The 23,255-nt window shown below is 43.5% G+C and overlaps 1 protein-coding gene across 6 annotated transcripts in view; it reads right to left on the bottom strand.

Moving 5' to 3' along the window:
* Positions 1-23,255, bottom strand: part of LDLRAD4 (low density lipoprotein receptor class A domain containing 4) — a 422,279-nt gene that overhangs the window by 364,910 nt on the left and 34,114 nt on the right. For 5 of the 6 annotated variants that reach the window (XM_047696220.1, XM_047696215.1, XM_047696222.1 and 2 more), the window contains exon 2: positions 98-188. The gene's annotated coding sequence lies outside the window, so the exon portion shown is untranslated. The remainder of the gene's footprint in view (positions 1-97; positions 189-23,255) is intronic. The other variant, XM_047696221.1, reaches the window with a different exon arrangement.

Here is a 23,255-nt window from a genome sequence, read left to right as displayed (position 1 = left end):
GCATGACTTTCTTGAAAGGTACAGCATCTCATAACAGTTAGTGCTGTGACAACCTCTGCTTCACAGTCATTATCAAAGAGTCTCAAGTTCTACTCACCTTTTAAGCTGTATGAAAACTGATGTGAGTTCTTGAAAATGGTCCAATACGGAGACAATGGTGTGATGTTACAAATATAGAGCTTGAACTGCTAAAAGGAAAAATAAAGAATTTCAGCGAACCACTTCTTGGTTTCTTTCCATGCACCCTCCCTTTCCCCAAGTTCCACAAATATAGTTGAGAACTATCACAATAAAAGCCACAATACCAAAGTGATTAAATTAAGAACGCAAAGATAAACATCAAATAATAAAGGAAGAGAAAATTATAGCAAAAAAAAAAACAAAAACAAAAACAATTGAGGTCAGGGACCTGACTGAGCTAGGGACAAAATCCCCGTATGAGTTTTTGAGCAGCCACAAGGGGCACCCTGTTCTTATCTTCCAAACAAAAGAGACACAACTTACTCCTCTCAACATACAAACCTTTTCTTCAATGAGGGCCCAGGAACAAATAATGAACAATACCCTTATTGGACATGGGTTTTTTTTTTAAATCTTAACAGTCTGAATTATCTTGTGAGCATAAGGATCCACACAATCCTTAACTGTAAAGAGAGGCAGGCCCAGGGGCACATTTTTCCTCCCATGAAATATGTTTAATGTTGTGGGAACAACACGGACCCCTGCTTAGGGAAGACCCTTAGGGGAATATCCATGGTTCTGTCTGCAAGGCTGTCTTGACACCTGCCCTTTACCCCATTGGTAGAACATTCTCCAGTTTGGCATTCCAGATTTTGTCCAGGTCCACTTCCAGTTCATACAATCTGTCACGATCATCCTCCTCTCACCTCAGTGAGTATGCTCTAGGTGCCTCACACCATTCCAGATTATGTCAGATGACTGCCCTGTGCCTTACGAAGCAGTTTTGGGTAAACTTGGTCAACTCTGCCTCAGATACCACAAGCACCTCTCAGCACCCAGGCTGCCAATGTGTAGGATTACACTCCTGTCCAAGGTTGAATAAGCCACCATCTGTCTAGCTTGTGTGCTGTAGCGTACTCTCCAGGAGACTTGTCCCTTAAAGTGTGTTCCTACCATATGTCACTCCTGAGTGATCAGCCAAAGCTAAGACATCCAGATAAAAAATGACCGTGTCTAGCCAAAGGATCCTGTGAGATTCCTGTGGAGGTCCACCCCGAACACATAAGACAAACACCTTGCTGTTTTTATGTAACTCCTCAGTACCAATACTATGCACCCACAGACATTACTTTCTCCTGTTTATGATCTACTGAGAGGGGGGAAATAATCCACTTCTGGTTTTCTAAACAGTAGTTTTTATTCCTCAACTGGGATTGTTCTCATCAGTCTTCCTAGGATTCAAATGTTCAGACTTATTGAGAAAAAAAGGCAGTGGAATAACCAGAAATGTACTGAGGTGGCCAAAATTCCTCTGGAGGGCAGGCAGAGCCTGTGACTTGTTTCTAACCAACAGAATATGGCAGAAGTAATGAGAGGTCATTCCCTTAATCAGGCAGTGCTGTCTATCCAAGACTCCATCTCAGCAGACTAGAGAGAGACAGACTCCCTTTTTACCTCTGAAGAAGTGAGCTGCTATATGGTGACAAGGACTGTGAGGAGGCCATGTGGCAAGAAACTGCAGGGTCCACCAGGTGCTGAGAGGCGCCAAACTGACATCCAGCAAGGGAACAGGGACGTCAGTCCTATAGCTACAAGGAAACGAAAGCTACCAACAACCTAAATGATCTTAGAAGTAGATTCTTCCCACTCATGCCTCCAGATGAGAACATAGCTGGGACCACACTTTGCCGACTTCTGAGATCCTGAGTAAGGACCAGTTAAGCAAGGCCCAGGCTTCTGACCCATAGAAACCGTGAAGTAATTTATGGGTATCGATATAAGCTACTAAGTTTATGGCAATTTGTTATGCAGCAACAGAAATAAATTTAACTTAGTAATTAAGTATAGAGATATATAAAATACATACATATATGTTATATGCATACATAATTGGTACAATAGAACAGCCCTTCCCACCTGCCTCATCCATAATAAGTGAAAAGTCATTTCTCCTATTTGACTATAAACTCCTTCTGGGAAAGAACCACATCACCATCACCCTGACATCCCCTTAGACTCTGCAGGCTAAGTGGCACATGGGAGGCTCTTACATTTTTTTAAAGAAGCCAAATTAAAAGAGTTATGACTTGTCAATCTCTAGTTTTCTGCAATAAGGCCAAAGCAACAGAATTTATGCAACTCTTCAAAACAGCACTCAGAACCTCTAAATTAATTCCAACTAGGTGGAAGACACTTAGCCTCATGCTCTACCCCCAAACAATAAATCCATAATTTCTCCAGTACTGGTTATTTCATTTTACCTATAAAACTGAGTCAGGGCTTAGAAATGTTTCTTAGTAGTCACTACTTTTGCCAGATATCCTTGTCGCTCTTCTGGCATTTAGCTATCTTATAGCTAAAGGTTAAAAACAAAAAGATCCCTAAGAAATTTTCCAAAGGAAGAATTTGTTACTTGTTCTTAATTTCCCATTCATATCAATAATTCATTCCCAACCAAAATGGAAAAAACTGTATAGGTCAAATAACCCAGCTCTAATTCCGAAACAAAATGCTAATCCAACTTCCTGACAACCTATATTAAAAGTGCTTTAAGACTGATTTTTTTATTCAACAGGTGTTGGCAAGGATGTGGAACGAAGGGAACCCTCCTACACTGTCGGTGGGAATGCAAGCTGGTGCAGCTAGTCTGGAGAACAGTATGGAAGTTCCTCAAAAAGTTGAAAATAGAGCTACCCTATGACCCAGCAATCGCACTACTGGTTATTTACCCCAAAGATACAAAGGTAGTGATCCGAAGGGGCACGTGCACCCCAATGTTTATAGCAGCAATGTCCACAAGAGCCAAACTATGGAAAGAGCCTAGATGTCCATCAACAGATGAATGGATAAAGAATATGTAGTATATATATATACATGCAATAAAATATGCAGCCATCCAAAAAAAAAAAAAAGAAAAGAAATCTTACCATTTGCAATGACGTGAATGGAACTAAAGGGTATTATACTGAGCAAAATAAGTCAATCAGAGAAAGTCAATTATCATATGATCTCACTGATATGAGGAATTTGAGAAACAAGACAGAGGATCATAGGGGAAGGGAGGGAAAAATGAAACAAGATGAAACCAGGGAGGGAGACAAACCATAATAGACTCTTAACCTCAGGAAATAAACTGAGGGTTGCTGGAGCAGAGGACAGTGGGAGGGATGGGGTGGCTGGGGGATGGACATAGGGAAGGGTATGTGTTATGTTAAGCGCTGTGAATTGTGTAAGACTGACGATTCACAGACCTGTACTCTTGAAACAAATAATATATGTTAATATAAAGATTTTTGAATTTTTAAACAGATGATTTTTAATTCTCTTAAGCAAGATTTTACTTAAGCCCTGTTTAAAATAAAATTTGAATATGTAAATATATTCGGTTTCTGCTATCCTTAAGAGATAAATTATTTTTTAATACAAAAAAGATTGTGACTAAAGCTCTATTTTAGATTTTTAAAGGACTGGTTTAATAAGAGAGATATTTTAAAAACACTCAAATCAATTAAATTACTTAAGAGACTACAAAATAAAAATTTTATTCACTATAGAAAGCTATCATACTCTCCTGAAGTCTATATGCAGGATTGTATTATATATTCCTACTCCCTCATAAATCACTCAGCAAACCTTAACATTATCTCCAAGGTTCATCCCCGGGTGCTGAGCCTCTCAGGCAGCAGTGTTTTCACACTCAAGCCAAAAAAAACCTAAAAACACCAGTTCTGTGACATAGGAGGCAGAGAATTTCAATAACTTCACCTCTTCTTTTCAGCAAATTTTAACTCTCTTGGGCCCAACTCCACGTGTGAAAATAACCAATGACCCACACCATGGAACTTCACCCTGTGCAGAGAAAGAAACAGGCCAATTTATAGACCCCACCCAGGTCTCTCCACCCTCAATTCTAGTAAGTATATGCCTTTTCCATAATCTCACAAAACGCAGCTCAACACAAAGTCCAGAGCTTCAAAGGAAGAAGACTGAGCAATAATATCATGCCCCCACCACGGAAATTAAGCCTTCAGTAGAATGGTTCACCCAAGAGAATGACCCTTAATGAGAATTATTAAGCCTAGAACCTCAGAGAAGATGCTAGCAGAGTTCTTTACACATAGACCATACCCTGCTGCTTGAAGCATTTGAGGAATCCATACATAGGTTTTCAAAGTGATAAAGTATGGCCCTGCAGGGATGATGATCTCACTAGCTCCAAACCATCTTCTTTTTTTTTACTTCTTCTTTTTTTTAATTTAAATTTTCTTTAGTTAATATAGAGTGCAATATTGGTTTCTGGAACAGAATTCAGTGATTCATCACTTACATACAACACCCATTGCTCATCATAAAAAGTGCCCTCAATACCCTTCATCCATCTACCCCATCCCCCCACCTCCCTCCCTCCATCAACCCTCAGTTCATTCTCTATGGTTAAGTGTCCCTTATGGTTTATTTCCCTCTCTCCCTTCCCAGGCCCCATATGTTCACCTGTTTTGTTTCTTAAATCATATGACATTTGTCTTTCTCTGACTTATTTCACTTAGCATAATGCACTCTAGTTCCACCCATGTTGTTGCAAATGACAAGTTTTCATTCCTTTTGATGGCTGAGTAATATTCCATTGTGTATATGTGTGTGTGTGTTTGTGTGTGTGTGTGTATATATATATATGTCACATCTTCTTTATCCATCCATCAGTGGATGGACATTTGGGCTCTCTCCATAGTTTAGCTATTACTGATAATGCTGCTATAAACATCAGTGTGCATGATGTACCCCCTTCAAATCTACATTTCTGTAAACTTTGGGTAAGTATCTAGTAGTGCAAATGCTGGGTCATAAGGTAGTTCTATTTTTAACTTTCTGAGGAACCTCCGTACTATTCTCTAGAGTGGCTGCCCCAGCCCAAACCATCTTCTGAATGCCATGTTCCCAACACGTTTCCAGCAGTTTGCATGGCACTGTAGGTTCAGTGATCACAGTCTGGGAATCATGAGCTGCTGAGAGACAGAACAAGACTCAGAGGCAGAGTTGCAGGCATTCTTGGAAAATAACATGAATCATGGAGGTTGCCTCCCTTGCCCCAAGAAGGGGATACATGAGTGGCAATAGACTGAAACATCATAAGGGAAGTGAGACACATTTATTCCTAACCTTCACAACATCCTCACTTTCTCTTTAAGGTAAAGGAAGACATTTATTCCTGACAAAGGTTAAGAGGGAAATCTGGCAGTGTGCCCTTCTCTGAAACTGGACTGGCTTCCAGCTGGGAACTGTAGCCATTTAAAACACAGTGATGCCCTGAGACAAGAGAGCCATTTTGTATAAATTGTAAGTTGGGAGAGAAAAAAACTCAAAGTAGTAGGTAATATACTTCAGTGTTACACAAAGAGATCAAGGAAAATAGAAAATATAGGTCTCTTTCCCAAAACTATACTGACTTTACATCTTTTTTCAGAAACATTGAGGCATTCCTTAAGGATGGACCTATACTTCCACCCCAGATGCATAAATTTCGTTAGGTACATTTTCACGACATAAAATGTGCGTGTCCATTTATTCAACCCAATTTGAGGCCGCCCTGGGAAAAGGTCAGGCCTCCAGGGAGCATCACCTGCAACCTCCCTGCAGAGCCCAGGGTGAGATGCAAAGAAGATTGAGGAGTGAGAGGTTCCAGCCGCAGAGCCAACACCAACAGTTTGACAAGTTGTATCTTAACAAAGCATCACCAACCATTTCATGGGTGCCTTTCAAAATCGAGGAATGCAGAGGAAGAGGGCAGCTTTGGGCAACTCCCAGCAGACACCAAACCAGCCGGAGCCACGATTGAGGAGAAGGATCCCAAAGCCAGCTGCCTTCTGTCGGCTGTCTGCCTTACTTCTAACAGAGATTTCTGCTCCCAAAATAGAAACGAAGGACCTCTTCAAAGCAGATGCAACAAAGAAATAGTCCCATCCTGCTTGCCAGGGAAGAAATAAGGCACAACGATGGCCACATCCGAAAGTCATCTCTTGTGGAGCACAAAGGGCTGCATGAGGGGCCCTTGGTGAAGTGGTCAGCCTCCTCAAAGAACTGGTCCCCAAGGCCCCTCGGGGTGCACCTACTGGAGTAAGGCAGTGCTGGCAGGCTCCCACACACACCTCCTCCCACCCAGCACAGTACGGCAACAGCTCTGAGGGTTGCGCTCACAGGACAGCGGGACGGCCAACAGACCTTCACAGACTCTTCCCGCCCCGCCTCGCCCTTCAACCAAGAAAATCTTTCAGTCAAAGCAAAAACAGTCCATCTGCCTATGGCTAAACAGACAGGTTTTCTATCTTCCCTGCTGTTTTGGCTTGAGATCTGCAGACTGCAAAGTTCTGAAGCTCCCTTTGCTAAGCTTTATAAAGGCCGGAACTATGTATGAGGAAAGTAGGACAAGGCCACCCCCGGGCAGCTCTGCACTGCGAGGAAGTACTGGAGCCAACATGGCAGCTCGAGCTCCTGCCGGGTAAGGCAACGCGGCCTCTGCGCACGCGCACACACGCACACGCACACACGTGCACACAGATGCGCATGAGCGTGCACGCACATAGGGAGGTGTGCGTGCACAAGTGCGGAGGACGCATGTAAAATCTAAAAGCGGGATGCTTCAGGATCCATAAAGGCAGAATTAAATGTTTCAAAGCACACAAAGGGCGAATAAAGTTTCTAAAAGCTGGAATGAGCACCATAAGGAAACAACAATGAAGACGATGATTTCTTTTAAGTGACATTCAAGTCCAACAGTAGTTTCCTAGTTATTTCCAAACTCAAGGGGAGGAAGACAAAGACCTACACTTCCACAAAGGATCACAAAGTACTTGAAAGCAATGAAAAACCTGACAGTGATTGGGACATCAAGATCCTTTTTTGCTTCTTAAGCAATAAAGTACTGTCTCATTTCTCAAGCATTCTGGGAGGAGTTCTCAAGGTCAAACTATACTTTTTAAAGCATATTAGCACACATCCAAATGGAGATGTTACCATATCTATTACAAGCCAAAAAGGGAATCAAACACTCAGTCGCTATGACAGGAACTCCATGAGCACTTGGACTGGTGGAGTAAAAGAGCCAAAGACACAGCCTGCCCTGGGTTCAAATCCAGAGCCACCACGACTGGGTGCCTGACCCCAGGGAAATGAAGTCATCTCTGAGCACAACAGCTAACAAATGAAGATAAGGTTATCTACCTTTCAGGTCATTGCAGAGCTTAGAAAGACAATAGGGGCCTGGGTAACTGGTCATAAATATTAAATATAGAGTCAAATTATATAAAGAACAGCATTGCTTCTGATCAGCTGCTAATACATATGACTCACAATAGAAGTACCTCATCCCAAGAGTCCTCCTGGTTTACCTCACCCTCTACAATCCTCCTCACTCACTTTCCAGTGTTCTTGGGCTATCTGCATATACCCTCTCTCATGTTTACATGGGACTCCCCCATGAGAATACCAGCTCTTAAGAACAAGTCTCACATTTTCTAAGGCTAGGTCTCATATTTTCTGGGTTATTCTATACAATCTACTTCTTTCCCTGTACCCCTCAACCATATCCATATCTCATATCTGGCATTCCCTAGAATAGCAGCCTCAGAGGAAGACTTGAGGCAAATTCCCACCTCTCATATCTTAAAAGCTCTCACACTTAATGAGCTCAAGCCCTGTTCCTTTGTATCAGTGAGGAAGAAATCAAGGAACATGGAGGTGAAGAGTGTTGACCAAGTGACACAGGTGGGTCAAGTCCCAGGGGCAAAGAACTTGGCCTCTTGCCTTCCCCACCTTACCACTGGCATCTGCTTATCACAGAGCCTACCTTATAAGAAAGAACAGTAGCCACTGGCATTATAGAGATACATGTCAAAATGACCCACATATCCTACCACACAGCACTTAGGCTTGGGGTTTCAACATTCCTGAGAGCAAGACAAGGCCTACTTCAAGAAACAGCCGTGCATACTCAGGATTCTGAGCTCTGGCCCAAGTGTTCTATTCTCTGCCCCTTTTGACCTCCTGTTTGATTACTTAATTAATTACAACAAGAAGAAATCAAGCAGATAAAGATACTCAGGCATCTTGGTCATTCATTTCTAGGCAATAATAGTAACAATAACAATAAAGCTAACATATATTTAATCTTTGCTCAGTGCCTTTCTTGCAAGTCACTTTACGTATCTCATTTAATGCTCACAGCAACCTTGTATGGATGTTGTTAGTATCCTCAGTTAGCAGATGAGACAACCAGAGGCTAGAGAATTTAGGTGATTTGTCTAAGGTCATACAGTGATTAAGAGGCAAAGCTAAGATTTGAACCCTATTCCATCCTACAAGCAGATCCACAGAGCCATCAAAACAAATGGTTAAATTAAGAAATAAAGTAAAGCTGACGTATCAAAAAACGGATATGTTTTATTCTTGGGAATTCCCTTGAAAACTAAGGTATATTATTGTAGTATTACCCTCAAACCCAGACTTTATGAGTCTGTTTGGAAATAACAACAAGTCATTCACCAATAAGCACACTTCTTTCAGACCCTTTTGATCACTTCCCATGAACACTCCACAGGCAGAAACAAATGTGGATACTGTGGAACAAAGCTGGCACATAAGAGCCCTGACCCCCAAAGACTGGCACAGTGGGTGGCCACAGCCAGGATTTCTCAGAAGCCACAGTGGACTCAGTCCCAGGCTGGTGAGGCAGCAATGTTTTTGAAGACCCATTATGTGCCAAATATTCCACCACATACTATCCAAAAATAAAAGGGACCTAAGTTGTTATTTCTCTAAAATTCTAAAATTTAGTATGGAAAACAGGACAAAGATAAATAAGTCTGTGCTTTTATAATTAAATGTCAAGACTGGTTTTCATATGGTAAAGATAAAAATATCGGTATCAATTAATTTTATTGACCTCTATTTAAATATTTAACATTAAAAATGGACCCAACTCTCTGTAGAAAGCTGTTTCAAAGGACTGAATCCCTAGCACTGTGAAGGGGTGATGCTAAATGCCAGGAACCGATCAGAGAAGTCACCAAGTCGTGTGAGGTAGAAAGAAGAACCCCAAGTATGTCAAACTCCACACTCAAACCCATTGAACCATGCAACCCTCTGGCAGGCTGTATGAATACCCGCCAAGGGCCAGACACTATTCCAGGCGGTTGGGCACATCAGTGAGTAGAACAAGGGTGTACAGTTGAACATTAAACATACCCAACAGTTCAATTAAGTAGTTCACTCAGAAATGGTAAAGGCCATGTACAAAGGCAAGTACAGAGTGGAGCAGAGGACGGCCAGTACAGCCAAAGGGAAGTGGTACCAGAGAATGCTCCCTGAGAAGGCAGTTATCAAAACCAAGGCTAGAAGGAGGCAGGGCCCGGGGGTGGGGGTGGGGGGTGTCGGACACATGGATGTTTGAGAAAGAGCATTTCAGGGAAGGGTCCAGGAACAAAGAAGCAGTGTGGCTGGACAGAACGAATGAGGGCAAAAGTAGCAGGAGATGAGGTCAAAGAGGCAATGGGGGTCCCAAGAGCTTGTAGGCAATTGTAAGGACTTGGCATTTACTCAAGAAAAATGAGGAGCAATTCAAAGAGTCAGGCATTCGTTCAACAAGAATTTACCAGATGTTAAACATGCCAAGCCCTGTGCCAGATGCTAAAGACATAAGAACAGGAAGAAGGTTGAAAAGAGGCCAAAAAATTAGACTCCTCAACCTTCAATGGTAGCTAAGGTCTTCTTCAGTAGACTAAGTAACCAAGAGTACATTCCAAGCCTCACCTGGGAACCTGGAAATGAGCACTCTCTGAGCTCAAAGGATGCCTCTCCACCCTTTATGTACGTATAGATCCTGAACACTGACCAGGAAAACACCAAAAATACAGAAGATCCTAAAGCTGTGTAAATCAGCAGTGAAAATCAAATGAAGTCCAAAAATCATTTTAGTCCTGATTATACTTCATTAGATTTTAAATATTTTAAATCTATCAATGATATTATAATAGCTCTATAATAACTACAGTGGTTTAAAATCTTCACACCCTATATTTCCAGTATTTCTAAATGGCAGAATGTTTACTGTTCATTGATATCTGGATATGTTTTGTTATTCTGGTAAACTAAGACAATAATAAACATCAATACTTGAAAAAAAATCAATACTTGGTCTTTCTCCTCTATTAAACTACATAGATTATATCCTCTTCATATTTCTTCTGTAACTCACCTGCAATACTAGTCATTCTGGACTTTCAAACACTCTTAAGACATGCAATATATACATGTATGTATATACACACATCTATGTGTGAAAATGCATATATATATATATATGCATATATACATATACTGAGTTGTGACATTAAATATCTCTATATACTGACTCAGACCACATATGTAACTTTCTAAAAATTTCTAAAAACAAAAAAATTTTTTTTGATTAAGTTTCTAAAAATAATACTTAGCCTTATGGTTGTGAACTATATTCTATCTTCTCTTCTATTGCGCATCACTTTTTGAGTGCTGGTTGTGACCTACTAAAATGATTTCTTGACCAGCCAAGGAGTTGTGACCTGCAGCTCTAAAACAGTAGTCAAGGCACTTAACCAATTAACAATTAATTAATAACCTCAAATTCATCACATCACCTGTCCCCTACTTTGTCCACCTACCCTTTCCAACTGCAGAAAAGAGCAAACTCTCGTCTACTGGTAAAACTCCAGAGTGTTCCAAAGGATAATCCTTCACAGCACAGCCCTGCAAGACTCATGAACTAACCAGAAGGCAGAAAGGAACTAACTGTTCTCTGCTGGAGCCAAACAGAACTCAACCCATCCGAACTATCTGTGTATGAATTTGTCAAATAAAGTCTCCAGTATTCTGAAATAACTTAATGAAAACACATTCTACTGTGAAAGGATCTTTATCTTTGGCATCCAGTGCTTTGATAAACCTGTAAATGGTCATTAAAATAGGACCAGTATAAGCACTACTTTGCATTTGAGAGTACGACAGATTTGGACTCAACAGGTCTGCGGCAAGCCCCAAGATGCCTTCATTTCTAACAAGCTCCCAAGGGATGCCAATGTGGTGGTCCGGTAACAAAGCACTAGACAGCACTGGGTCGTTTACAGATCAGGTAGCCCTCCCTAGCACCCCCTAATAATGTATATTCAAATACACAGCAACCCGCTCAGCAGAAGGCGGGTGTTTAGGGGATATCCACAAACACATTAATGTGGGCTTCGGCTGATGGCAACCCACCGATGATGGCGATGGAAAGGACCATCTGGGAAAACTGGAGGGCAGCACCTAAGAGAGGGTGTAAAGGAACCACATGGAGGAAACTGACTTGGAAAGCAGGTCCAGCCTCCTACAGAAATCTACAAAATGTCCACAGATGAAAAGAGAACATCTATTTGGAAGTCACTCATGTGGGAGAAAACTTTCAGGCAAAAAGCCTTGAGCAATGCAATGTAGAAAAGGCCCATCAAAATATCCATAGGTTCTAAATGACCAATGAGCTACTTACAACTAGGCACAGTTACCAAAAAAGGGATAATCCCACATATTGCCATACCTCCTCTTCTTCCCCCTTTACCCCACCCACTACCCCATTGCAGACAGCCTCTCTTCTGCTGTCCTGACCACAGCTCCCTTACAGTGTATTCAATAAACTTCTATCTCCTCTGTTCTGCCTCTGGTGAATTCTTTCACAGCCTGCACCACTGGCTTCCACCCTATTGTTGCCCCACATTTGGGGGCCCCCATCTAATCGAGAGATACTACATTTAGACTACCAACTTAGATACACTAAAAGTTAGCTATGTCTAATGGACTTGCTAGAGTTCCAGCTGGCTGGAAAAAAACATATTGACAATGAAAACCATCATCTAAAAAAAAAAAAAGTCCACCCCCCCGCCTTTTTTTAGAGACAGAGTGGAGTTGGAGGTGTGGTGCGGAGGGAGGGAGAAAGAGAGAGAGAGTCTCAAGCAGGTTCCACACCCTGCATGGAGCCTGATGCAGGGCTCAGTCTCAGAACCCTGAGATCATCACCTGAGCCAAAATCCAGAGTCAGACGCTTAACCAACTGAGCCACCCAAGTGCCCCCCACCTAACCTATTTTATTTGAAAGGAACACAGATGCTCTAAATAGTCCGTGGCAATTGGTCACTTCAACTGAAATTGGATATATGCTTCTACTACCTCATTAGAGGTCAAGTTCAGAACACAATGTCTGAGTGTAAAAACTATCATCAGCCAATTGCTTACCTTCCATTAGTTCACAGCTATTGTTGTGTTACTTTTGTCATTTTTTTTAAGATTTTATTTTTAAGTAATCTCTATACCCAACATGGGGTTTGAACTCAATGACCCGGAGACCAAGAGACTCAGGCTCTACAGACTGACTGAGCCAGCCAGGCACCCCTGTTGTTATTTTTAAATTACCATATTCCTCTTCCTTTTACGCCATTCTTGGAAACTATTTCCCAGGATTTTCTCCAACAAATCATCAAAAAGTAACTATTGGGAATTGAAATTCTACCCATTTAGAGGTCACTATTAACCAACTAAAGTTTGGACATGCCGTTCTGTATGTTCTACATGTTACTGAATTAATAAGAGTAAAAATAAAATTCCAGAAAAGGCAAAGCCTACACTCGTACAGCCTTCTCTTATTTGAAGCCATGCAGTCTTTCCTCATTCTTGTGGGTTTCATTAAACTAAGAAGCACAGAACACTGATTTGCTAGTTTCCATACTTGCTGCCAAATTTCCACTTCTGCAATACCAATTTCAATCCAAAAAAAAGAAAAAGTTAATCTAGTTCTTCACATGGTCCAATTTATTCAGAATGTGAGGTAAAAAGTTGGAAGAAAGGAAAGCAGTGTTTGGCAAATAATGCAGAAGTTAATTTATTGTCTTTATTTTTTAAATTGCTACATTGTCTCAGAATCATTTCCTCCTCTTAGCTCTGGAAAGTTTTTAAAAATGTGGACCCTGCCAAACAATGACCTTGTTAGAAGCCAAAGTTTCGTTATTTTAAGGAATTTACTACCTTTCCGCGGAATGAGTTCTCATGGAAATCCTTCCAAACCACTCACTTTGTTAAGAATTGTTGCACATTTACAATACAATGCTGTATAGCTTCTAAAAATTTTAGGGTTTTACTTTGTGTGCTGCTTCAGCCTTTAAGAAAGCAGCATAATCTAACATCTGCGACACAGGTAGACAAAGGGACACTTAAAAGGGAAAAGCATGAAGTAACTTCGGTGTAGCAATGTTACATTACATGGGAAAATCAAGCTAGGGGCGGGAGGCAATGGATGCTGCATGCTCCAGCTGCTAAGTACTAGACAGAAGAGCAATTTTGAAAGCATACCACTTTGCATCTTGCTGACTTACTACAGTATCTCCCCTTGGTGTCTTCAATAGCAAACTCGGATATGCACGTAAAGACTAACTGGCACTGTGGTTTCAGATCCTCAGATGAAATAAGCCCCACTTAGCCAGAATCCAAACAGCTGGGAAACTCAAATAACTGGAATCTGGGTGAAAAAGAAAGGAATTACAACCACAAGAACTTTAACACACAATGCAATCAGCCAATTTCCCAATTACAATGGCTTGCCAGGACAGGAGGGAGAGGGGAAAGGAGAAGGGTCAAGGTCAAGAGGTGGAAGCAAGAGAAAATGGACCAAATGGGAGACAAGGAGGGTGAAGGAGGAAACGGAGGCACCGAAAAAGAAGGGACTCACAGGAAAGGCAAACAGTCAGCCCTGTCTGCAACCCAACAACAGAGATACAAAATATTCTGGCACACGACATGAAAGCGAAGGAAATCAGTATAAAACTGTGATCTCAGGGCGTCTGGGTGGCTCAGTGGGTTAAGCCTCTGCCTTTGGCTCAGGTCATGATCCCAGGGTCCTGAGACTGAGCCCCTCATCGGGCTCTCTGCTCAGCGGGGAGCCTGGTTCCCCCCTCTCTCTCTGCCTGCCTCTCTGCCTACTTGTGCTCTCTCTCTGTCAAATAAATTAATAAAATCTTAAAAAAAAAAAACCTCCTTAAAAAAACAAAAAGCTGTGGTCTCAGCCTTAGGAAAATCTCTCTCTCCCCCACACACATCTCGAAAAGCACAAGAATTCAAGTTTGATGAAAGAATGCACATTACTTAAATCAAAGCTCAGAAAGAACAGTTAGGGACTCACGGTCTGCATTAGTTCTCCTGGCGAGACAACTGGTCGCCTGTTACCACGAGCCCCAGGAAACCGGCTGGACCATGCTGGGCAGTGCTTACGAGTCGGTAGTCTCCACCACACCCCCAGGAAACTGGCTGGACCATGCTGGGCAGTGCTTACAAGTCGGTAGTCTCCACCACACCGGTCTGAGTGAGGTTACCTTCTGTTACCTCTGCTTCCAGTTCCCAGGGAATCAAACGGTGGGAACCAGCAAGCAGCAGAGCTGCCCGCTACGTGTGAAGTGAGGCTTATTCATCTCAAGCTGTGTGGGGTAGGACCTAGATCTGAGCAGGAACAGCCCACTGGTTTCAAGCTTGCAGTTGCTGCACAGGGTACGGTAGAAAGCCAAAGAGCGTGCAAAGTTATTCCCCTGCAAAACATCCCAATCCCGATAAAACTGTCCTCGTTCTTCTCAAATCCCACCACAACATGTGACAGGTGGACTGGTGTGCTGGTTTCAAAAGGAGTAAGACAGAGTGCTCTTTTGCTAACTGTTAATGTCGGGGGCCTGTGCACGCGCGCGCGCGCGCACGCACACACGCACACACTCCTCTAGTCACTGCGAGTATTGTTTTCAAAGGTACCAAACATTCTCTGTTTTATTTTTTTAAGAGTTTATTTATTTGTTTGACACAGAGAGTGAGTGAGCCAGAGAGCACAAGGAAAGGGAACAGCAGGGGCAGAGGGAGAAGCAGGCTCCCCATTGAGCAGAGAGCCCAATGCCAGGCTCGACCCTGGGACAACGGAATCATGACCTGAGCTGAAGGCAGACGCTTAACCACCTGAACCACCCAGGCGCCCCTTCTCTGATCATTTAAAAGTGCATGACTCCACACTCTCACATGCAGTGCATGTCTCTAATACAGCTAATTATCTGAACCTTTCAAGTAAAAGTACATCTTCCAAACACAGAACTGAAGGCTGCTACACAATGACTTTAGAAGTCTTCTTCCTAATTTGGATTGCCATGTGAGAACATTTTTATCAGCCTCCCCCCTTGCTGAAGATTCCCTACTGAACCTAGCCAAGAGCTAGCCCAGAGCCCAGACAATGATATTATTATAGGTAGAGACTCCGTGTGAAAGTAGGTGTATCGTTCAGTGAACACAAATTTTTTCAATCTCACTGGAACACAAAAATTACAAGTTTTAGAACTGCTCTGACTCGGAATTCTGTTCATTTCAATTCTACACCAAGGCAGTGACTCACCACCCTTTGAGGCTGTGATGAAAACTGTAGCTAACACCCTGAAGGCAACTCCAAGAGGTGGGGTGGGGACAGGGCTTCAGGGACAAGAGCAGGAGTCCAGCCAGGACGTCAGAGCTGGGCTCGCTTTGAAGCAGCTCCCTTCCTTCCACGTAAGAGCCATCACCGGCTGCCATCCCGATACGAATGCCAGCCACTTAGGCAGCTTTCCTTTGATCTGAGATGATCATTTTGCCAATTACAAAGCAACTCATCCTCAGCCGTGCCCAGAACGGGAGAAGACAGCCACTGGAGACCCTGAGAATCCTCCCCACCTCTGGACATGGGAGCATCATACCAGAAGAAAACAAAAAGCCAAACCCTGAGTTGGGTGCCTCCCTAGCTCTGTGGTGTGTACTGGTCTCCAAGGCTACGCCTGCCTCAGCAGTCTGGAGCGGAGGGAGGGGGTTTCATGCAGCAGGAAGAGTGCAGCATGTGTCCACGGTCCAGTCCCGAATCTCAAGCTGGGTAGCCAAATGACTTAACTGTTTGTAGCAAAATGGCCTTTAGGCTTCTGGGCCTAACGGGAGAAGGCAGGAAGGGTCCAGTCAAGAGCTACCCAGCCCATGACCTACGGGACAACTACAAAAGTGCCTAACGTTCTTATTACCACACACGCTCCTGGGCACCACCTCAGCTCCTGAGTCATACTCTCTTAAGGTGGAGTTGTGGGAATCTGCATTTTTAACAGGCTTCCCCCTTAAAATTCTTAAACATACCAACATTGGAAAAACAGGTCCAAACCCAAATTAAACTCATGTGTGGGGGAGTGGGACAGGAGGCTGAGGGAGTAGAGGTGGAAGGGATGGAGACAGGAAGAGCAGGCTCCCCCCGACTGGCACCAGGGCACCCCGCTACCTGGCCTGAGTGCCAAGCAAACAGGACCCACCACCGATGAAGTGGGCAGGAGGGGGAAGAGCAACAAGTCCTGAGGTACACACCCCACCACTGAGTGACTGGTAGATGCCATCTTACTTTTCCTGGTGAGTCAGGGCTCCAATGAGATCTAATTGCTCTAGAAAAACAGGGATGTGGCATGACTGGCTTCTGAGTGCCATGGAACAATTCATTCCTTTTAAGCATTTTAACGAGTTAAGATGAGCCCAGAAAAGTACTCACCTTTCCCGCTGACATCCATGCTTCACAACAGAGGAGGGCGGCCTTCCAGGCAGAGGAGCCAGGAAGGGGGGTCTACCAGGTGTCTAGCTACAGAAATGAGGTGAAATAGGGAGCAGCGGGAGAGGGGCCCGGAGACAGAGACCAGACCAGGCCACTGTGATCCATGGCCACACAGGCAAGTCCAGCCTTTGCCTTTTGAAGCGAGGCAGTGACACACCAGTTGTGCGGGCCACATAACTAGAGTACTGGTTCTCACAGGGGGTCCCCGACCAGGAGCATCAGCATCCCCTGGGAAAATGGGAGAAATGGAAAGTGTCAGGCTCCACTCCTACCAAATCAGAAACTGCATTTTAAAGAGCCCTCCAGGTGATTCAGACACTCACTGAAGTCTGAGAACCTCTGCTCCGAAACACAGGGGAGAACCAAGGCAGAGGGGAGAGGAAAACCAGAGGTCAAAGGCAAACAGCAATCTATCCAGAGGCGGCTGCAGAAGCTCTAAGAAGCACTAAGAATCAGAGGCAGTCACAACAGGCAGGAATGGGAAAAGCCATGTGAACGAATACTCAGAATAAAATGGCAGGACTTGGTGATCCAGAGGCTGGATGTATAGACAGGAAGGTAGAGAGCCAGCCCAGGTCCAGGATTCTGGCCTGGGTAACCAGCTTTAAGTCAGGGGAAAGAAAAGAGATCTTTTATTATCATTGTACAGACAAATGTGCCCGTGTCTGCCTCAACCTTGAAACACAAGTCCGTTTTTATAAGCCAGTGTGGAGGCTTCCAGATTCAGGAAGATTGTATTTAAATGCTTTTATAAAACAGCACAGTTGTGAAATGCATCCATGTGCTTTCTTCAAATACACTTCTTCAACTATCTTTTTCAGTAATGCGTCTCAGAAAGCTTCATAAACAAAAATCAATCCAGATTCAAAGTCTTGGAAGAAGGGAAGGGCTATAGAGAAATTACTTCACACAGTCCAAAGAACAGCCATTTGCAGAGAAAAGTATGAAACACTGCTTAACTCATCACAATTTTGAATAGAAAGGAAAACACAGAAACACAGTACAGTGTCTAATACAAAACACATGTTAAAGGTTTCTCTGCCCAAGAACAGTATTTACCTTAAGTCACTGGGCTTGAGATATTTATGGAGGAAAAAAAAAAAAGTCCCTTCTTAATTAACTATACTCACAAAGGATGCTGTATCATTGAACAGTGGCAAATGTCTCAAAAATAATTTCCAGGGTTCTAAAATATTTTCACACTTATTGTTAAATATGCATGCGTCTAATGTTCTGGATAGTCTCTCTTAAAAAAGCAACAAGGTCCACTATGAGGATGTGGACTCCAGAGAGCTGGGAAGCCATCCAACATCTCCATCTCCAGGCCCCATCCTTCTTGTGGCCACTTAACACAGAGCAGCCGTCTGGCAGGCTGGTCAGGTCCTGTGGTCCTGAGTTGTACAGAGCCATGGACAGCCACTTTCATCCCCCCTCCCACCACCACTCTTTAAAATGGCATCCGACCAACAGCAGTGAGCCTGGAAAGGCAGAACTGGGGTCTGATCTGCCATGGGAGGGACGGGATCTTGTGCCCCTCCCTGATTCCATCGGAGGACCCTACAGACTCCTCGCCGGGCTGTCCTGCAATGCAACAACCAGCTTACAGACTTACTCCAGAGTTCTGTTACAGGCCCCCACCCCAAAAAGTCTGGACCGGTGTCCTCACTTATAATCAGGAGATGATAAGGAGAGATCAGCCATGTCTTAAGCACTTGACATTATTAACTCAAAATCTTTATAAGAACTCAATGAGGTGGGTCATGCTATTACCAGCATCCTCCTCTTACAGATGCGGAAAATGAGGCACAGGCCATTTAAGTGAATCATCCAAGATCACACAAGCTAGGACTAGGTAGAGCTGGGTGGGTGCAGTGAGGTACCACCAGCTCCTGGCCAACTCCTGCCTCCATGAGTCCCAGTCCCTCCCCTGCTGCCCTTGCCGGCCTTGCCAGGCTCCGGTGAGATCTGTGAGATCAGAGATGGAAGGTTGGCCCACGGTGCTCAGGAGTGCACAATGCAGGTACCATTCAGACTTAAGTTCTCACAAACACAACCCCCTGTGGGTCACACTGTCCCCGTGGCATCATCCCCCTTGCCTGACTTCCCCCAGCATGTGCACCCCTGCCTTCAAGGCCCCCACCACTGTCCCCTTCCTAATGCAGACCACAGGTTCTGAGCAGAGGCCTGGAATGACACCTACCAAGCCATGAGTTTTGGCAACCTTCAGTAGAGAAGAGATCTTTGAAAAGTCCAGAGATGGTCTCCGAAATTCGAAAGTAGGATAGAAATACCATAGTTTGTAACAACACTGCCTAAATTCTCACCCACTGGTTAATCTCCCGGGTGGGTTTCTCACCAGCTCTGGAGACCTCACTGGTCTTGCCTTTGGGATACAGCTGCCCAAACAAGTCCCAAAATTTCTGAAGGTCAGAGACTGAGACCAACAGCAAGGATTCTTAGCCCACAGCGTGAACTGAACTGGGAGTTTTAAAACACTTGCTGAAATCTATCCTGTCCCAGGCAGAGCATTTTCTTGAAACTGTCTTTCTATAAATGAAGAGACTCGGAGCACTCTAACAACTGTTCACCAGGAACCAGGAATCCAAGTCCTTGGCTGCAAACCCACATTCTTTCTTGGTAAACAATATGAAGGAAATCTATCACCCAGTAAGCAGAACAGTGAGAACCCACTGAGATCTGTTTTTCCACCGGCAAATGGAATGCTGGGGCAGAGTTTTGCTGTTCACCGGCGCTAGGACGAAATGCCCCAGCATCTCCTCCTCACCTCACCAAACCTGCCACTCTAAGACACAGTGCATTGTAGTTGGGCTCTGGAAAACACTCCTCCCACCATTTGGTGAGCATACCCTCATCTATAAAGGAGGAATGCAGAGGGACAGTCAGTAGACTGCCTGAGAAGCAGTGGTGAAGGCAAGCTGGGCCATCCAGCCCAGAAAAGTAGAGGATCAGATGGGGTGACATAAGGGTCTGCAAATTTCTGCCAACATGGAAGAAAAGCAAACCCTGATCAAAACTGGTTGAGTCACAGAAATAATATACTTTAGAATCTCACCATTCCCCACTAATTGTCATATGTCCCCATTCACCCCAAACATGAACAAATGTGGTCAAGTTCATGTAAAACCAATACTACTCAGCTATTTCTCAGAACAGATTAGAGGAAGATTTGCAGAGTGCTGTCCTACATGTCAGCTGTTCATGACACCACATAAAAGACAATCTTTTCCAGTTAGGTTCCCAAGGCAAAGAAAGGCTTCAGAGCTCTCGAAAGGGCTCCTGAAAAGCCAGGGAAGGTAGTGTGTCAAGGGGAGCAATCAGCTACAAGAGAACACATTTGTCGCTGGGGTCAGGCAGCAAAGGGTGTGTTTCTAAAGCTGCAGCACGTGGGTTGACACATGAAAATCTGTAGGTCAAAGAAATGAGTAGAGAGAGGGTCATTGGGTTATGGACATTGGGGAAGGTATGTGCTATGGTGAGTGCTGTGAAGTGTGTAAACCTGGCAATTCACAGACCTGCAACCCTGGGGCTAATAATACATTATATATTAATTTTTAAAAAAATTTTTTTAAAAGCAATGACCTTCAATAAAAAAGCAGTATGTGCCCTTAGTGTCTGAAGATAAATTATAGCCTTTTCTCTTTCAGGGGAAGGTAGGATCCATGCTTCTTGAGTTTTGTTAGTAGGAGGGAGGGAGGGAAGAATAGATGGATGGATGAATGGATGGATAGATATGACAGATAAACAGCTATAGATGATAGATGGAGAAATACAGATGTAGATGATAGGCAGTCAGATACATAAACAAATGGATGGATAGAAATAGAGATGATAAAAGTAGATAGACAAGGCAGACAGGTAGACAGGTAGAAATAGGTACATAGAGTTGATAAAGATGATAGAAATGTAGACAGATGCTAGAAATATAAACATAAAATCAGAAAAAACAAGCTAAAGAAACAAGTGGAAGAAAATGAATCAAACCATCTAACAATCTATATAATACAACATTCTACAGCTGGTGGTTTCTTTTATTTAGTATTTTAGTACCTCTCTAAGGGCTACAACTGCAGGATGTTTTCGCATTGAAATTCACTCTACCCAAAAGTCAATCAGAAATGAGGAGGTAGATGCAAATTCATCTTTCATGGAAGACACGTGAAACTGCAGAGGTGCTACAAGAAAAAAGCAGTCTCCAGCAACAGAGGAACACGCTGTTATCCTGAAACAAGCATGAGATGGTAAGCTGTAACCTGCCCCGGGACCCACTGGTCTGCTATCGTACTGGGTCCAGTTCTGTATGGTGGCAGTACCAGTCAATTCTGAATTAAAATTGTGAGTTCCCATCAGAGAGCATTTTCAGAGAAGACTTCATTTTAAAGAAGTTAAAAGTCCACTTGTTTTGGTACAAACCTTAATCTGCCTCCTCTGAACGTTGTCGGTAATCTAGCCAAGGAAAGAGGAACCCCATATCATGAAAGACTGAGCCACAGCCTTATTGATCAGCCAGGAAGCACTACTGGTCTAAATACTAAATGAATAATTTCTTATAATAAATTTAATAATAAACTTAATAAGTTTTAATAATAAATTTCTTAGCTACAAATTTCTATAAGGTGTAATCAGGCAACAAAAGCTTTTTTTTTTTTTAAGATTTTATTTATTTGAGAGAGAGAATGAGAGCGAGCATGAAAGGGGGAAGGTCAGAGGGAGAAGCAGACCCGCTGCGGAGCAGGAAGCCTGATGTGAGACTCAATCCCGGGACTCCAGGATCATCACCTGAGCTGAAGGCAGTCGCTTAACTACTGAGCCACCCAGGCACCCATGACAAAATCTTTTAGGGGGACCTGGTTGAAGAAAGAAGGGCAATTGTGAGAAGGGGTTGAAGCTTCAGGGCACAGGTGACGGGGTCATTCCACCCCCCCCGGACTTCCCTCTAGTCAACTGTAAACATTTGTTTAGAGACTTGAATTGTGAAGTCATGGAAGCAAAATACAAGGAAATATCCAAATTTAGTGACCATAAAATCTTCAAGAAAACGTATGACATTTCCAGCGTTTTCCCTATTGTCCCAGTGGCTATCTTATTAGCAGATTCCATTTTAATGCTAATGAGAAAGAATTCATAGAATTCACTGATTGAGACAAATCGAGAGTTTAAAAAAAGAAAAGCTTTATTATGCCTTTAGACATGCGCTTCTTCACTGTCAAGCGAAATGTTCTGGAAGCACAGAAGAGAAGAAGAGAAGTAGGGCTACCTCTGATAAAGGAGTCGGCCATCCGAACCTCAACAGTTTGGGACTATCTGTCCCGGTTAGAAAAAAAATGGATTTGGGACAACGGAATTTCTTTTCTGAATATGAAGCAGACACTGGAGGTCTGACATGTTTTCAACCACTACCTGGCCAACAGGTATGTCCTAAACCTTACTTACCACTTTTCCACCTGTCAAAACTGCCTCTAGCTTTAAGGCAGGGTTTCTCACCTCAGCACTCCTGACAACTGGAGCTGGAGGATTCTTTGTTGGGGAGACTGTCATGTGCACAGCAGGGCGCTTACGGGATTCCTGGTGTCCTGGATGCCAGCAGCACCTCCTGCCTCCCCGTTCTGACAGCCAATATCTCCGAACATTTTCAATTGTCCCCCTGGGAGACAAAATTGCCTCTAGTTGAGAATAACTGCTCTAAAGCATCCAGACCAACAATAAAATACCCAACAAGACCTTTTAGTTTCTCACGATTTGAGGCCACAGGCTACACTCTGAACCCCAGACAGCCATCTTGCAAATGGCCGCCGGGAGCACAGTGTGGATGGGGTAGGACCGATGGGTCAGGGCAGAGGCACCATTATTAGTAGGAAAGCAACCGCTTGCCACGTTCTGGCAGTGATGAGAACAGATAACAACACCACCCCCGAATCTGACAAGCGCGATCATAAAAGAACAAAAGGACAGGCATTGAATTCCTCTCTGTGCTGGCCATTGAAGGAAGGACTGACTCTCAAACTTACACCTTAATATTAGCCTTCTGAAGAGCATTAAAACAGAGACGATTTTCAAAACAGAGCTTTTCCACAGGAACCAGATGATTTTCACTCCACAATTCAATTCACCAATTTAAAAACCAGACCCACAGCTTCCGTGCTTGGGCCCCTCTTGAGCTGGAGCCATGAGGCCATGCATATCCTCCCAGACTCTTCCACCGCTCCTTGATTTAACGGCAGCATATTTTAACTGGAAATGATTTGTGACAGCTCATAAACAGCTCTGAATACAAACCATTGTCAAAGGAGGTATTAACAAATTTGCACTTCTCAGAGTTCCCACACAGGCAATTTTCTCATCATTCTGACAAGAGAAATGTTTAAGGAAAATGCAA

The sequence above is a fragment of the Lutra lutra genome, chromosome 12, assembly GCF_902655055.1.
Source record: "Lutra lutra chromosome 12, mLutLut1.2, whole genome shotgun sequence".
NCBI lineage: Eukaryota > Metazoa > Chordata > Mammalia > Carnivora > Mustelidae > Lutra > Lutra lutra.
Note: the sequence above shows the minus strand (reverse complement) of the source record. Positions and strands in the feature narration are given on the sequence as shown.